Raw genomic sequence first — 9,399 nt, 5'->3', positions numbered from 1 at the left:
TTCAGTTTGTTGGCTCTCATCGTCTATTACTGAGGCAAGTCCAGCACATCCATTGCCAAACCTGCAGATGTAAAGGAGGAGAGCTGTGTGTCCTCAGCATATTGCCGATAACATACTCCAAAACTCTGGATGAACCCACTCAGTAGTTTCATGTAGACGTTGAACAGCATAGGGGATACAACACAAAGGAACCCCACACTGAAGGCTCCAGGGGGTGAAGAGCACACCCCAAGCATCACCCTCTGGAAACGACCATCCAATGCAATGCCACCCGCCTGCAACTCAGACAGTCGCTCCAGAAGGGTACTATGGTCAATGGTATCAAAAGTTATTGAGAGGTCGAGGAGAATTAATAGGGGTGTATTTTCCCTGTCTCTCTCCCAACAGAGGTCAAGCAAGGCAGTTTCTGTGCCAAAACCTGGACCTAAATGCCACCAATACCCTGACCATTGTGTCCTCCACAACCATGGGCAGGAAAAGGGTGGAGAGGGATGGAGATGGATGCCAATTACCTTGAACACCAGTACCCTTCCCTGAATTCAGAGTATTCCCCCTGGGCTTCATTTCCAAAGGGGAAGGGGTTCCATAAACTGTTCCCTGCTCCGCCTCCATTCTATGCTGGCCAACTAGGCACACTGTATGAATGCTAAGGAAGCCCTTCCCCAGTCATGTCCTCACAACTACCACCCAGATACCCGTGGGAAACCTACTAGCAGGACCTGAGCACAAGAGTGTTCTGCCCACCTGCAGTTTCCAGCAATGGGTGGGTATTCAGAATCATTACTGCCTCTCAACAGTGAAGACAGAACATAGGATAGTGGCCATTGATAGCCTTATCTCCCACCCCCGGTGAATTTTATCCAAATCTCTTCTAAAGTCATCCAAGTTGGTGGCCATCACTGCCTCCTGTGGGAGTAAATGCCATAGTTTAAGTTAGTTAAACTAAGTTTGCTTACCATAGTTTAATTAAGTTGAACTTAGTTTTCCATAGTTAATGCCCTGTTGGCTTTTAGATATCAAGAAGGTTCTACAACTGCAGCCTCACCTCTCTCCCATCTCCCACTAGGCATCAGGAGCTGACCTCCATAGAACCAACTTCCCTGGCATTGGAGGTGTGTCTTCTAGAGACCCAGGTCATGCCACCTTCTGCCAGTGCTGGGCTTGTTGCCTCGGCAACCATGGCAGTGGTACCACTCTTCAGTGGTCATGGCCATCCTTCCTGGGATTTTGTAAAATTATTATTTATTCAGTTTACGAGTCACCTAATTAAAGCAAATATATATTCTCCAGGCAACACACACAGTAAAACAGTCAAAATTAAAACAAGCCACACAAAAACTCAATAAAACCGTAAATCAATGCAACCAACCCAGCAGCTGATAAAAGCCAGCCGTAAATCCAGGCACAAATCAAAAGTCCAGTAACCAATCCAGCAAATTGTATCCATGCCTGATTGCTGAGATCTTGGGAGGGAGTCTCAGTTCATGGATCCCCATGGCTCAGCTTCACAGCTTATCTCCACTGGGAGCTGTGTATTCCGTACTGTGGGTCTGACTCCTGAGTTTTCGGGAGAAGAGCAGGTTACAGAATGTACTAAATTGCTTAAAATCAAAGCTCATTTTTAGTAGGTTTTTCATTTAATTTGGTTTTTTCTTTTATCCTACTCTTCAACCCAAAAGTGGGGGAAAGGCTCTTGGAATAGCTTACAAATCACAATCTGAGAAGACAAAACACAAAAGGAAAATGGATTGGGAGGGAGAAGGAAATAAGTAAACACGCTGTATTAGATACCAACTGCGCAGAATTCTCCTGGGCTGGCAAGAGTTAAAATGAGGAAAACACAGGCTGCTTCACTCAGAAAGCCATTTTCTTAATTATTTTAGTTTAACACTCAAGTCAGGGTGTGCAGAGGTGGGAATTCATGTGTAATCTAAAACCCCCTGACATGGGGACAGCATCAGGCTGAGAAAACATTAGTGGTACGATTTCCATTACATTAAAAATTATTCCTATTAGGCCAGCCCTGTGGGCATTACATTCTGTCCGCTCCCTTCCACTGTTACATCCGTTGATGTCATTATCATGCTTTAGGAGTATAACGTTACCGTTTTATCACAGAAACCTTAAACACTTACATCCAAAGCACCGAATCGAGTTATTACCCGAGATGACCAAATCTCAGTCTATTATCATTTGATTTTTTTTCCATTTAAAGAACAGTAACAAACACCGGCGACTCCATTTTATTTAACATGAGAGGGAGCCGGATGTAGTTTAGAGATGCATGAAGCTTGCAAAGGTGCAAGGCAGTATCAAGTTTTAAATCAGAGCATACCCATGGAAATCAATGGACAAAAGTAACTTGAGCCCATCTATTTCAATGGGTCTGCTCTGAGCACAATTTGGTTAGATGCAATGTTGTGATTTCTGTTAAGGGTCTAGATGTGTCAGAATTCACTTAAAGCAGCAATAAGAGATGTGCATTCATACACATTTTTCTAGGCACATCAACAATTGGGTTTGAGATATTCCCTGTCCCCCCCAAAAAAGGATGTATTGCTTTAAAAAAATGTTATCAAGTGCTTCCTTGACTGCTGGAGAATGTCAGTCCTCCTGGAAAGGCCATGGCTCAGCGGAAGAGCATCTGGTTTGCATGCATAAGATCCCAGATTCATGTCTGGCATCTCCTTTTAGGGCTAGGAATGCCCCCTGCCTGAAACCGTGGAGAACTTCTGGGTTCTCCACTGTAGATCAGGGATAGAAAGGGGAAACTGTTGCCCTCCAAAATTGGATTCCAACTCCCATCAGCCTCAGCCTACATGATCAATGGTCAGGGATGATGGGAGTTGAAGGCTAAACACATCTGGAGGGTCACAAATCTCCCATCCCTGGTGCAGACGATACGGAGCTAGATGGACCAATGGTTTGACTTGGTGTGGGGTGAGTAAGAAGCAAAATTATAGAGGTTTATAAAATTATGCATGGCATGGAGAAAATGGCTAGAGAAAAAATCTTCTCCTTCTCTCTTAGCAATAGAACAGCCTGTGAAGTTGAATATTGGAAGATTTGGGACAGATAAACAAAAACACCACACAATTAAACTATGGAACTCACTCCCATGGCAGGGAGTGCTGGCCACCAACTTAGATGGCTTCAAAAGAAGACAGGACAATGCATGGAGGAGGAGGCTATCAGTGGTCACCAGCCATGATGGATATGCTCTGTCTCCACAGCTGGAGGCAGCAATGCTTCTGAATACCAGTTGTTGGAAACGAAGTTTGTTCTGGGTATAAGCTTTCGTGTGCATGGTATCTGAAGACGTGTGCATGCACACGGAAGCTTATACCCAGAACACATTTAGTTGGTCTCTAAGGTGCTACTGGACAATTTTTTAATTTTTTTAATTTTTTTTATTTCATTTATGAATATTTATTCTATATTTGAGACCTTAAAATTCTTATAACAACCCCCTGTTTGAGGCTATAATTTTATTTAAAATTGTTGCCCCACCCAACAACCTGATGTCCACTCTTCCCTGATGTTATAACTGGATGTGTTTATGTAACCCTGAAGAGACTTGCATGTCAGGCCTCTTAAGGCTGTTTGCAAGTGTAGCAGTGCTCATAGCTGGATATAGGATACTGTATCATATAAAATAATCTTGTTTTGTTCTGTTGTTAGATTACTTGCGATATTCTAACACTTTGTGAGAAGCCTTCTCTCCCTTTTTCCTTTAAAAATGAGGGTTTATGCTTTACACTTAGCAGGAAGGTCCATTTAAAATGAAATATGTAGATGTTTTGCTTCTGCTTTTTTGTGTTCTTGGGTGTCAAAGATAGCCTCCTGGCCCTGCTCCTCCAGTATGCCATAGCAACATTCCCCAGTATGAATCTCTGCTTGGGCTTTCGTTGACCATAAGCAATATCCCACATGGCTAGGTTGCCCATCTTTAGGGATTTACTATGGCTTTGGTCTTGCATTCAAGGGGTGAGTTGCTCTTCTTGGAGGTTCACCTATCCTGTTTGAAGGGAAAGATGGTCAGGATGCAGGCCTGTTATAGCTTCTGGGGTTGAGGAGGCATGTGAGCCTCACCTGTCCTGAGTCTACTCCAGCTGAGGAATCACACAACTCCTCCCCAAGCTAGTGAGCCCCACCTGGACTACGGGTCCTTGCCTTCCTTTGCTCCAAATGGACAGCTGTTAGTTCTGGAATCCTGGGATCCTGCTGATTGTGGAAAAGCGGTGCTAGAACTGGTCCCTGAAAGAGCTTGCAAGATCTCTCCCAAATCTCAAGAGATATTTTGCTCTCCTAGACATCTCTCAACAAACCTGAAGAAAAGTGTGCAGGAATCTTTAAAGACTTTCGACTGCGTCAGACCAACACGGCTACCTACCTGAATCTATTCATAAATGCACACATATATAAATATATAAACCATATGTGTGAAATAGTACAGGAGAGCAATCCTGAAGCCATTCTGACTCTCCCAATGAGCTCAAATATTCCTCTGCAGTAAGGGAGGCAAATGGGAAAAGCCTTCCCATGGCCTTTTCACTTACAAATGATGTATGTATGATGATTTTGGGGTAGTCTTTGTCTAAGGGGGCTGGGCAATCTCAAAGTCTTTAAAGGTTCCTGCACACTTTTGTTCAGGGTCTCTCCCTCCTTGGAAGAATGGGAGGGAACTCTGTTGCAACAGAAAAATAAATATCTGCCTTGCTTTCCGCTGTATCCTGTCTCCATCCATTCTTCTCTGACCGATCATGGACTTAGGGAACTCAGAGTTCCATTGGGGAGTTGGGCAGCAAAAGCCAAACTATTTTTTACATCACTACCACTACAGCAAACTTGAAATGTTTCTCTCCTACTGCAATTCCAACACCTCTCCTTTTAAAAAAATTAAAAAATCCTATGATCAAGTCCTTATTTCATTGCAACAAAATGGACTCCTCTTCTAGAATTCCTCATTGTGTTGGGTTCACTGGAGTCCACACACCATCTCAGAAAGGTGGCAAATGAACCAATCATGTTCTGGCACGTGCACAGAGTCTCCCTAGCAACAAAGATGACAGCTTTGTAACAGCAGCAGCTGCTTAATCGGGGAGTGGGGGGGGGGGATACATGCTCTCATCTGAAGAATAATGCACGATGGAGCCCTATTCATTACCTGTTTGCAAAGAGTAATACACAAATGTGCAATGAAGGCAGACACCTTACAGGCATAAGTTAAGAAGTTTTTGGAAGTGGGGGGGGGGAGCTTTTAATAGTAATGCCTCATCTCTAAATTGCCACAGTCCCATCTCTCACAGTTTGAGGTTGGGAAGAAATGGTTCCTTTCTGCATGTAGAATGGCAGGAAAAAAGCCACCCCAATCCCTGCGTGTTGGATAACAGTGTTTCTGCCAGGAACTTGTTCAATGAAAAAAGTGGCACATTTTGAATTTTACAGTATAAGGTAGCCCTATTCATAGGAAACAAAGGGGAGCCCTGCAGGCTCAGACCAAAGGCCCATTTAGTCCCATATTCTCTTCTAAAAGTGGCCAAGCAGATGCTTCTGGAAAGCCTGCAAGTGGGACATGAGTGGAGCAACAGTTCTCCCCACTTGTGACTCCCAGCCACCAACATTCCAAGGAAATCCTGTGTCCTAAGTCCATGGGGGTTGTTGTAGTCTATAAGAACATAAGAAGAGTTTGCTGGATGAGGTCAAAGACTCACCTAGACCAGCATTCTGTTCCAGGGGCAGATCTATACAGTGGTACCTCGGGTTACATACGCTTCAGGTTACACACTCCACTAAGCCAGAAATAGTGCTTCAGGTTAAGAACTTTGCTTCAGGATAGGAACAGAAATTGGGCTCCGGCGGCACGGCGGCAGCAGGATGCCCCATTAGCTAAAGTGGTGCCTCAGGTTAAGAACAGTTTCAGGTTAAGTACGGACCTCCGGAACGAATTAAGTACTAACTAATGAAGCTTAAGCGTCAGGACCCCTAATCTCAGAGGTGCCCCAGGAGCAACAACCTCTCCTTTAAATCAGAACCAGTGAAGGCAGTGAAGGTCTTGTGTGAGTGCCTGGAGGTGGTTGGAGGATGGATGCCAGCTAACAGATTGAGGTTGAATCCTGACAAGACAGAAGTACTGTTTTGGGGGGACAGGGGGCGGGCGGGTGTGGGGGATTCCCTGGTCCTGAATGGGGTAACTGTGCCCCTGAAGGACCAGGTGCGCAGCCTAGGAATCATTTTGGACTCACAGCTGTCCATGGAGGCACAGGTTAATTCTGTGTCTAGGGCAGCTGTCTACCAGCTCCACCTGGTACACAGGCTAAGACCCTACCTGCCTGTGGACTGTCTCGCCAGAGTGGTGCATGCTCTAGTTATCTCCCGCTTGGACTACTGCAACACCCTCTACATGGGGCTACCTTTGAAGGTGACCTGGAAACTGCAATTAATCCAGAATACGGCAGCTAGACTGGTGACTGGGAGTGGCTGCCGGGACCACATAACACCAGGTTTTGAGAGACCTGCATTGGCTCCCAGTACATTTCTGAGCACAATTCAAAGTGTTGGTGCTGACCTTTAAAGCCCTAAACGGCCTTGGTCCTGTATACCTGAAGGAGCGTCTCCACCCCCATCGTTCAGCCCGGACACTGAGGTCCTGCGCCACGGGCCTTCTGGCAGTTCCCTCATTGCGAGAAGTGAGGTTACAGGGAACCAGACAGAGGGCCTTCTCGGTAGTGGCGCCCACCCTGTAGAACACCCTCCTTCAGATGTGAAGGAAATAAGCAGCTATCCTATCTTTAAAAGACATCTGAAGGCTGTTCAGGAAAGTTTTTAATATTTAACACTGTATTGTTTTTAACTCTTGATTAGGAGCCGCGCAGAGTGGCTGGGGAAACTCAGCCAGATGGGTGGGGTATAAATAATAAATTATTATTATTATTATTTAGCCCACGTTGCTTTACAAAAATGGGTCAAATTTAGTTTTGACTAAAGTGCAAGCATAAGCAGTCATCTCTAATATAATGCTTTTGTGTCTGCTGTTTTCAGGAATGTGTTCAATTTTACACGCACTTCCACTATGATGCATGACGTTGTGTGCATTTATCACTTTCGGTTCCTCATAGTTTCCCACCCTTAAGTTCAATTCTCCAAATTATCAGTTTGCTTTTTAAAAAAAAAATTCCTCATGAAAATTTATCAGCATTTCAGTGCAAATTTCTCCACATATACACATTTCCATATGCAATTTTGCCTAATATATCCAGTCCCCTCCCTCAATACTAGTCTATGTCATTTTTGCTAATATATTCATTTTGATGCACACTGTTCCCTAATACATGCATTTTTTTCTCCTAAAGGTTGGTCGGAGAAGCACAGCACAAAATTTCAGTAAGAGTGGATCTGGAAGGACAGCTGTGCTTTGGTTCCCCAGAAAGTTTGACATTGCTCACATTTGGTGCTTAAAATCCAATTTCTCCTTCATCCGAACTTGGAACTGTCCATCGACAGCACTTGGAGAGCAGACTGAAAGGCCCACTGGTCAGTTGGTCACAGCCTTCCTTAGCATGGCGAGGAGTCTTGCATTTCTATCCTGATAATCACAATTATTTCTAATTGTGCATCTATGCATATAAATTAGCATCACATATACATTCTCATTTGTCCTCTGTTTTTGCCAGGCCAAAATGGCACCCTCTGATCCCTTCCATTGTGCCTTTCCCTTGGAAAAGAAATTAAGGAGGTGCTAAGTGTGGCTGCTTAGCAAAAGGGGGAAAGGGTGGCACATCCATGGCAGCTTCCTCAGGTTTACATAAATCACTGTTCACTTGCCCACAAGAAATATAGCAAATGAGGCTGGATGGAAATAGATTCTGCAGTGACATTAGTTAATCTGAAATAATCCACTTTATTAAATGATAGTAATGTAGTAATGGCCATCACTGTATAAGCAATAAAGCTAAATTACATGGTAACTTGCATTAGCTCCTTGACATTTTATCCTGATTAATGTACAATTAATGTGTCACCTAATACTATACATGTGTTTGTCGATGGACAGATGGGTTAAATTTCACTGCACACATGCATTCCCACCCATTCATCACTCACGCTCTTTCTCCTCATCTAAAAAGGAGATTTCATTTTCTTCTAGCAGCAATGGGGGGACGGCACGGTAGCCCCTTCTCATAACATTTAGGCAGGTTTGCTTGTATCATTTCGCTGCCTTTCTCCGATTTGTGTGCAATGTGATATAGTGGTTAGACTGCTGGGCTAAAACCTTGGGAGACCTGGGTTCAAATGCCCATTCAGCCATGAAGTTCAATGGGGGGGACATTGGACCAACCACTGCCTCTCATCTTAGCCTACTTTGCAGGGTTGTTGGGAAGATAAAATGACAAGAGGGGAAGAACCATGTGAATCACCTTGAGTTCACGGGAGAAAACGGTGGATCAGCAATGCAACAAACAAACAAGCAAACAAATTCATCCTACCAGCTACCAGGAACAGAGAGAGGCATTTATTGTCATGCCAATCTGCCAGATTAGTACTTCCCAAGCCAATAACTTTAAAGCCCTTAAAAAATGAAAAAGGTATTGCAGTTTTTAATCTGTGCTTTGTTGATACATTTTAATACGTACGCTGATTAAGAGGTCTATACGTTTCCTCCTAAATAATATAAATATATATAATATACTGACCGAAAAGTGCATATGCTCTGATTTAGGAAATTCTTAAGCTCTAAAATTTAAACACATTAGGGAAAAGTATATTTTATAATTATTATTTTTAAATGTTGTAAGCCGCCTTGAATCCCAACTCATAATAATAGTGATAATATGCATCATAATAGGGAAATGGCTTGCCTCATCAAGTTCTCTGATATCAGGCTGGCATCCCAGAGTCTGAGTTCAGAAGGTGCTTCTTCCATTCCTAGGCAAACAGCTTAGTCATTTCCCATGTGTGTGTCTAGAACGGAGGGTGGGGGTTTTATTTTCTTCAAAAGAAATTCATTGTGTAATGCCTCATGGTGTATTTTCAGCATTGGCTGAAAGATTTGGATCAGCAGGTGAAGCTAGCGGGCACTAGCTACGTGCATGGAAAACTACATTTGACCTTCATTTTGGCTTGGAAAACCTAAGGGAGGAGCTGTAGGTCAGTGGTAGACCAGCTGCTTGGCATGCAGACGGCCCTGTGTTTGATCCCCAACATCTCCAGCCAAGGCTGGGAAACATCTGCAGCTTAAAACCATGGAGAGCTGCTGCCAGTCAGTGTTGGTAATACTGAGACAGAATCATAGGATTGTAGAGTTGGAAGGGACCAAAAGGATTGTCCTGTGCAACCCCCTGCAATGTGGGATGCATGACCCAATGATCTGCATTGTATAGAGCAGCTTCCTAGGGTTCC

The 9,399-nt window shown here is 43.9% G+C and overlaps 1 long non-coding RNA gene across 1 annotated transcript; it reads right to left on the bottom strand.

The window, feature by feature from the left end:
* Window positions 1–854: 854 nt before the first annotated feature.
* LOC307202687 lies at window positions 855–8,936 on the bottom strand. The gene is made up of 3 exons (XR_013832973.1): window positions 8,859–8,936; window positions 1,046–1,219; window positions 855–906 (listed from the first exon to the last, which is right to left on the bottom strand). It is a non-coding gene; the product is annotated as an uncharacterized lncRNA (long non-coding RNA).
* Between the last annotated feature and the right edge of the window lie 463 nt (window positions 8,937–9,399).

The sequence above is a fragment of the Podarcis cretensis genome (assembly GCF_951804945.1).
Source record: "Podarcis cretensis genome assembly, chromosome: 14".
NCBI lineage: Eukaryota > Metazoa > Chordata > Lepidosauria > Squamata > Lacertidae > Podarcis > Podarcis cretensis.
Note: the sequence above shows the minus strand (reverse complement) of the source record. Positions and strands in the feature narration are given on the sequence as shown.